This window comes from Copadichromis virginalis, linkage group LG9, assembly GCF_057382275.1.
Source record: "Copadichromis virginalis isolate Kocher_CV1m ecotype Utaka linkage group LG9, C_Virginalis_male_GT1.1, whole genome shotgun sequence".
Taxonomy (NCBI): domain Eukaryota; kingdom Metazoa; phylum Chordata; class Actinopteri; order Cichliformes; family Cichlidae; genus Copadichromis; species Copadichromis virginalis.
In genome coordinates, this window is record NC_140626.1 from 4,430,442 (window position 1) to 4,439,314 (window position 8,873).

At 37.9% G+C, this 8,873-nt stretch overlaps 1 long non-coding RNA gene across 1 annotated transcript; it reads left to right on the forward strand.

Moving 5' to 3' along the window:
• Window positions 1-1,786: 1,786 nt before the first annotated feature.
• LOC146701147 (uncharacterized) lies at window positions 1,787-2,870 on the forward strand. The gene is made up of 2 exons (XR_014922353.1): window positions 1,787-2,030; window positions 2,622-2,870. It is a non-coding gene; the product is annotated as an uncharacterized LOC146701147 (long non-coding RNA).
• Window positions 2,871-8,873: the final 6,003 nt, after the last annotated feature.

The following is an 8,873-nucleotide window of genomic DNA, read 5'->3' on the forward strand; positions in this document are numbered from 1 at the left end:
AACAGATACATCTACATTGGTTACATTTTTCAAACATGCCAGCTCTTGCCACGCTTATATGCGTGTACCCACGCTGCTGTCATTCCTGGTATAAATGCTGGTGAGTCTCAGTTACACGCAAAGCAACTGGTGTGTCTCATCAGTATGTGATATATCAGGATACGTAATGAGGCAACTTATCAAAATAAAACATGTACGGCTACAGTTGTGAGGGCCAATATTTTAAACTATGCTATGATCTTTTCCTAATGCAACAGGAGGCTTTTAGTACCCAAGCCTAACCAGCAAAAGACAGCAAAGTGAAAAATTAGTTACAAAGAAACAAATCAGCCAGGCGGCAAAAAACACACATGTCATAAAGGCATCCTGTGGCTGAGAGTTTAGGACTTTTACAACAAAAATAAGCAGCTGGAACTTTGCATGAAGGGTTCCCTTTAAGTCATTTTGTGTAGTATGACAGCATGTTTTTAAACTATGCACTTTTGAAGGGAAATGACAAATTGACAGAAAATGCGAAATGTCCCCAAAGTAGGGTGCTCTTTGTTCCGGTTGCATGATATCTTATAGAAGGGATGCATTTGACTGAAGCAAATGAAACAGGTGCTCTCATAGTCATCTTGTTTGCATGCCAGGAAATAAGCACATTCTTTTTTGAAAAAGTTATTCTTGCACTTTGGCACTTTAGAGTCATGGTATATCAAGAAAGTAAATCATCGTCATCAGCTTATTGTACATGTCACTGACTTGCAGTATTATTTGCATCATCAGTATGCACGCCCCCTGTTTCATATTCTGCCATTAGGTGTTGTGTTGCAAATGCATAACAGTGTATTTCAAGGTCTCACTCCATAATTTATGACCCCCACCCTCCAGCACTGACTCAGCAGGTGTCTCAATATGTTGAATGTATAACTTGGCCTACTGTGAATAAACACAGGGAAATGAACTGTGTGCCTTTCACTGTTTTCATTTCATTTGTTTCACACTGTTCTCAGGCACACCATTATCAAACAGCCTTCACCCTCTTTGAATACATCTGACAAACCAACATACCTTCAGATGGGACACAAGGAGATGGTATTTCACAATGTGTATGTGTGGAGAAAATGTGTGCATTGAACTTTGAGAAAAATGCAAGATAAGTGCTTTTAAACAAGTAGTGTGTTACCAAGTCATTGTCAGCTGGATTGTTTTCATACACTGTTCCAAAAAATAGTAATGTCAAAGTATCTTACAGTTCTGTACTGTCTTTCTAGAATATCATTAAATTTACATAAATAGACTGTGATTTTACATGTCAAAGGTAAAACAACATAACATCACTGTAAATATAGTAAAACACAATTTACTTGTTTTTAAATATATGTTTTTGTACATATGCATATTTAGATTGTAAAAATACATTCAGAAATGTATCATAATTTCACAAATATTTGTCTGTTATGTGAGAGAATGATCTGTTAAATTCAAATGTAATACTATGGAAAAATATATAAAATAATCAAAAATTAATGAGAATAATCAATAGTTAAAGGAGTATTTGAATTATAATTTTGCTGAAAATTTCATGTCATCCAGGTCTGATTCAATAATTCAGTGAAAATATAATTAATAGGAATAACAAAAAAAAAAAAAAAACATTGCACGGCCACGCTGTGCTAATTATATATTTTAAAAAATAAATGTACACAGCAAATTCAAAAGTGTTAAATTTTTTGGTGTTAATAGTCTCCTTGCAAAAGTAGAGTTAATTTTACTCTAAACAGAGTCACATTCTTTTAATGTAACTCTGAGGTGTAAAATGATAGTAGTTAAAATCGAGTGTTAAAAATGAGTGTTTCTCTGTCAAATCTGGAGGTGTTACAATGGAAACATTAACTCTTGACCTCTTAACTCTGAACTCCTAGAGGGGCTATGACACCAACAGAGTAAATTCACAGACTCCGCCCTCAGCACGGCTCCAATCGAAGCTGAAGTGAAGCCGTTTCAGAACATTTTGCTCTACATATTTGAGTTGTTTGCCATGCTTGGTAAGTCATTTTTTCAAAGATTGTTTCAATTATTATTATGAGCTTTTACTTCTGTGGCTCTTTGGAGTTGAGACAAAGCTGTGTGAAAGGCATTAGCCATGTTGCTCGCTGATAGCATAATATTCTGTTTTAGCTAGCTGAAAGGTATTGTTTGCGGGCAAATACCACAGCCTTGAAAAAAGCTTGCATGTGAATTTTCAGTCAAACGTTTGGTCAAATACACCTAAAACAATGTCTAGAATGTGAAATGTTGGTATAATGGTGCTACTTGAAGCCTGAAAACGATCGCCCATAAAAAAAACCCAAAAAAACGAGCAAACAGCAGTAGCAGACGTCCTGACTCGATTCTACGGTAGCATTTAGATCCCTCCAGAGTTTTGTGCACACGGTTTAGGTAAAAATGAAAAAGGTTGAGGTTTTACATTTAGTTCAGTATTACCTGTTGCCTGTGTCCTTGTCTTTTGGGAAAATACTTTACACAAGTAATGGCTCAAAGAGGATTCCTTTTTTTTTTTACTGTGCTGCAATTGTTTACTGGATTATTTGTGCCATTAATTAGTGTCAACTAATTTTTATTCAATCTCCACACAGGATATGCTTGTGAAGATGGAATATGGGGGAGAGCAGAAGTGCGTTGAAGTTCCACAAAGTGATGAATGAAGGACATGCATATTGTATTGAAGAAATAAGTGATGAGAATGCTGTTATTTGCATTTACCATGTCAGACCTTTTGATAAACAAAATTCTAATGAAAGTGAGAACATGTATACTGTTACATCTTTCAGAAAATGTTTTGAAATTGTGGTGCACAGTTCAGAATAAATGTTTTTCAAAAACCATTGCATCTTTTTAGTAAATGTTTATTTCCAAAAGAAATTTCTAGAAGTTCAGAACAGTAAAATTCCTGCTTTTTAGAATGAATTAGAAGATAACTCTTACGTAGTTAAACTAAAATACTCTTTGAGAGTTAATATATAAACTCTTAACACCAAGTGTTAAATTATCAACTCCAGACAGATTTGGTGTTTAACACTAAATCAGAGTTAACGTACCAACTCTCCAAAAAGAGTTAAATTAACACTCTCTGGTGTGGACCCATATAGACACTTTAATAGTGTTGAAATCAAATCCGACAGTGTTAATTTGGACATGCTGGATTTGCTGTGTAGAGGTAGGAATTGCAATTAATATAAATCTCAAAGTATTCCCAACATTCCTGAACAGAAATAGGCCTCTGCACCTGGGGTGAGGGTGTGGCCATGAAAACAATGTGACATGCCATTGGATGTCATTGACCTTGTTTATAGGTAATTTTATTGTTTGATCACATTAAAATGTTCCTAATTTAATGTCTAAACGCAGAAAGGCAGAATCCCATGTAAAATTAGCGCAACAAACTCTATTTTCATTACTGAAAATAACTGTATTTTCCTGAGAAAGTTATTTTCTGTTATTTTACGGTAGTATTTTGGCGCCCCAGCTGCTGGAATATTACCGTTTTTATAAGATGTTTTTTTTTAACAGTGTAGATATGGTATTCGTGACTCAGAGTTTCCATATTTTAGGATTTTAACAAATACTGCCAGTTTATTAGCCAACTGTCCTTCTTATGTTTTCCCTACTGGCAGGCTCACTAGCCAAATTGCTATCGTGGCAGTCTTGTCACATCATTAGACGGACACCACCTCTGTCATCTTGGACGGCAGTAGTAGTCCAAGTTCTGTTCTTCAGCTTAAGGCTACTCTAACCAGGACCTAAAACAGGTGGAGAGTTAACATATGCAAGTAAATGCAAGTGCTGTAAAAACATAGTGAAAAAGCTAGGTAAAGAAGAATTTCTACAACTTGTGTTTTCTTCCCTTGAAAAATGTTACAGATGTTGTGAAAAGGAGTTTCTGTTTAAAAAGTGCTTAATTCTTTAATTATTTGTAACCTTTCCTGCCTGGCAGCTTCAGCAAGCAGAATCATGATCTGAATGTCCTGTTGTGTCCCAGCACATTTGCTTTGCCAAGACGAGCTCTATAAACTCTCTATAGGTTCCCCTTGGTTGACAATTTCTTTTTATGTTATTGTATTATTTTTTCATCATTCACATTAATATATGTATTGTGTAACAGTGCCAGAGCTGACAGGCAAGAGCTGTGTGTTTGTCATGAAACATACTGTTAAATATCCCAATTTTTTGATCTCTGGGCTGAAGGAAGAACAACACTCGGTGTATAAACGCTCAATCAACAATCTCTTTATTCCATACAATTCTCATTATTCCATACAACACTTTGAGCATTAACGTCTAGATGGGAGATGTGGACAGGAGGGTGTCCGCCAGATCTCGAAGTGTCTGACCGTTCCTCACATTCTTATAGCGTCAGCCCCCCTCCAAATTCATAAAACCTAAACATTCACATTCTTTCTCTCTCAGTGAGCCTAAGTTATGACCTTGGCTTCCTGTGCAGTATGTTCTGTTCATTTCTAATCAGACAAATAAGCCGATGACTCTCTGAAAACAGTATTTCTTATATCTCAGCAGTATAATGCATCATAAAACAATGTAATTCATTCACAATAAATCAGCAGTCTAATGTAATACAAATGAGTTTAATAAATGTAATAGTTATCACCTTCTTCTAAGTCAGGAGAATAATGCAACCTAAAACTACATAATGATTTCACAATCTTTAATTAGAGGTATAACGTGGCATGAGACAGTATAGTAATCTCACAATACTTCATAATGATTCTGAGAAGCTACAACATTATCCCCCATGAGCCAGAGGCAGACAGAAAAAGGCCCAGGAGACCTGGGTTGTCTGCAGGCCTCCAAGAGTACTGAACACCCAAGGCCACATGTCCCAACAACAACCATGTGTCCACCACAGCAGAAGGACGAGGGATCCCCCAGACGGAGCCCCCTCAGCCAATGGGTTAGAGTCAATGGGCAGTCAACTCCATCAAGGCCATCCAAGCATGAGGCAAAGACAGGACTACAGTTCCCCAAGCACCCGAGAACAGCCAGACACCTGCCCGACACCTGTCAGAGACTGTTTACCAGTATGTTAACCTTTTTACTTGTTTGTGTTTATTTTACCTTGCTTACATGCTCTCATACCTCTAATTAGTACCTGGGAATTTCCCAGTACTCTGCACCAGTCCCAACTGCAACTTTAGGCCTACATCTATGGTTATTCCACCTGATATTGTCTTTCAAGAAACAGGGTCAAATCTAACCGAAGATTAGATTTCCTGCTAATGAATCACTATCGATGCAGAATGCCCACTGATGTAGGATGCCCCCTTGTTTTTACTAGCTACTTTATGTTAAGGTGAACCAAAAAGACTGACACCACAGTGTTCCTCTAGCTAATTGAGAATGCTGCGTGCAACATGCATTTGGGACAAAATATTGAAGTATGAGAATGCTATTATCTTTATATGCCATTCATTTGAAATGTATTTGCAGACATGGTTTACAAGGCCTAGAGTAAGTGCACGAGTGCAGGCTCGACCCTGCCAGTCGGGTTGCAGCATTACAAAAAGGCTCAAACAATTAAAGTAAGAAGCTTGATGATGAGTTTCATAGACTTGTTAAATTTGCCTGTATACATGGAGCAGAGTAAATACAAAGGAGGTGGCGCCGTTACATTAGATGAGTGAGCACTGATTTAAAGTGAAGCATCTCATCAACACTGAACATTTTTTGAATGACATTAAAATAGTTCACATCTTAAATTCTCTGAGACAAGACAAAGTAAAAAACAACAACTTTTCTTTCAGGCAGTCTGTGCATGATCTCCATTCTGAAATTAGGCTGTTTTTCTTCCTAGAAGAATAAAAACAAGTGCTTTAAATCACAAATGATGCCTAATGACTTGGAGATCATTAAATTTTGATCTTTATAGCTGTATTATTTAATGCAAGGAGCATGCTCACCTTCAGTACATCACGCGCCTTTGATGTCTTGCCTTTCTTGTATCCCGAGGGAAGGAAGATGTTTGTTTGTTATTTTTATAAGAATGCACGGCAGTAAAAATTAATTGTATCATAATCCTGGCAGCTTTGACCACTTAAGAACCCGTTAGAGGGACATTGCACTTGGATGGGACTCACAAGATCTGTTAATGCATTGTTTTGTTTTCCAGTCAAAATGCAGCAACTAATGTACATTTAATCAGCCAAACATTAATTCCTCAACAACTACTAGATTGATTGTCAGGAAAGAGGGGAAATATTGCATGACCTGTCTCCACTATTTAACTTGAAAAGCAAGCGATGTGCGATGATAACAGATGAAATTAATACTCTGTTGTACATAAATTGATTCATGGCTGCTATTGTTAATCATTAGAATAAAAGGAGACCGCCGTATGGCATTAAGTAAGAGGTGCAGTGAAATGCTACTAATGAAACTGAAATAAGTTATTTCTGCAGTTGGCCTTGTTGCATATGTGCTGGTAAGAGTTTACCTTTGTATTTAGGGAGGAGAGTATTCAAATGAATAACTCAACCTATCCTATAAATGTTGGCATTTGGCGATTTACTGCAAACTGTGCAATGATTTAACACTGACAAAAAGCATGTTTCAGTGGGACATGGCTCAGTCACAGTGTGACTGTGCCTGGCTTCAGGACTTTTCAGGCAGACAAGGAGATGAATCTGAGCAGCAAGAAGAAATATGGAGGGGTTGCCCTAGTTGGGAGTGAAAAGTTGTGTTACTCTGGACATGTTGTGCAACGTTAGAATGTGTCCATATTACTTTCCAAGGGAAGTTGTCTTTGGTGTTGCTGTTATAATCCAGTTTGGATCAAAACGCTCTTTGGATTCCTCCATCAGCAGACACAGAGAAAACCTCCTGGACATGCAGCTGAACACTCAGCTCTGCTGCCACAAAGACCAATACAGGACATCTTTACCACCTCATTTAGGTTTTCATTCATTGACTCATGTTTTTAAATATTTCTGGCTGACCTGACACAGTCATTTTCCAACTATTGGGATAAATAGAGAACCTCTTCTTTTTCTGAACACATTTGACCCTGCGAGTATTCATTCACTTGAAATGGTACTGAAAGATGAGTTTGTTGTGAGTGCAGTATTAAGGGTTTGAGTCCATCCTGTTGGATGGATAATAGTTACTTGATGAAGATGCACACAAGACAAACTCAAATTTTAAAATATATGTATTAATGGGAATCTTGTTAAATTAATGTATACAAGTATGTACAGATATCACCAACTATAATTTCATTTCTATAATTAGATTTTTTCATTTTAATAATTTTTTGTAATGCTCTAAATGTGTGCTTTTGTTCAGTATTCAACCAACTGCACAAACCAATAAGTATGAGTTTGGGAGTAAAGTGTGCTCCAGGTATACACAACACAATATGCATGAACTAAATAAATAAAAGCACAAAGGGAGCTTTTGATTGACTGGTCCAGTGTTGTAGTTTCAGTATTACTTTGGGGAGTATGGCAAGTCCAAGCAAGACGAAACCACATTCATGAAAACTGCCAGTAGCGGTTTTTGATACAGGCGACACGGGTGGTTGCCCGGGGCGGCATCGTGGTGGGGGGCGGCATCACGGGCATCGGCAAAAAAAGTAAAAATAAAAATAAAAATTGCTCATACGTCATTCCAGCGCATATCGGGAATGGCATAGGCACCGATCGGTTTTCTATCGGCCATTTGCTGGGAGCAAGGGCACCCTCCGTTTGCGAGGTGCGCCTGCTGCTTGCGGTACAGGGAGGAGAGGGTGGGGCTGCGGGGGATTCTCTGACCGGATGGAGCAGCATCTAATAACCAAGTCGCAAAATAAAACGAAAATAAAAACAAACCAACAAACACACCAGACATCATGATACAGACTTATAATTTGCACCGATGTTTTTTCAAAATTCTGTACACGAAAAGTGAGCGCGAGAGCCCTCGGTGCGCCTGCTCGCTGCTGAAGTCAAAGTAAACTTTATTGTCATCTCCGCTACAGACAGTCCAGCATATAGAGAGACGAGACGACGAGGCTCCAGTTACAGCAGTGCAAGTAAACAAACAACAAATATAAGAAGAGTAAGAAAATAAATATACACTTTAGGACTCGGGGTAAAGGGATCAATTACAATTTAAAATTTATAATTTACAGTTTGATGATTTAAAGTCTCACACACAACCCGTCGAATGGGGAGGGGGGCCTGCTTCCAAATAGAGCACATTTCATTCATAATGATGTAAATCCAAGTCCATCATGTATTCATGATTTGAATCCTGGGTTGTGTGAAATCCCAGAAATAAACCCTAGACAAAGTGAATCTGTGAACTAAGGTGTAGGTTGTAGGGGATGGGTGTTCATACTGGAGTGCAAAATTAAAACCAATGGAAGATGGACAAGAAAAGTTCAAAGCCATCAGGTCCTCAGTTTAGAAAAAAGAGAAAAGAAGAGGAGGAGAAACGAGCAAAAGATGGAGGTAAGAAGATGTGTGATTGGATGATGGCAGGTCATCCTGAAACAATCAGAATCAGAATACTTTATTAATCGCTCAGGAAATTATGTGGGTTACAGTTGCTCCAAGAAGAAATGGTAAAAATAGCAACAGTAACAAACTAAACTCCAAACAATACATTATGTTACAGATTTTAATATTAATTAGTCATTGTCAGTTGTTGATTCGTCTTGTTCTCATTGTTTGACGAATTATGATGGCTGTGGTAGCCTTTTATGTTAATGTACAATCCTTAATATGTTTTATGTGTGTGTGTGTGTGTGTGGGGGGGGGGGGGGGGGGAGTGTTCGCCCAGGGCGCCAAACAGGCTAGGACCACCACTGAAAACTGCTTTGTGGGCTATTTTAA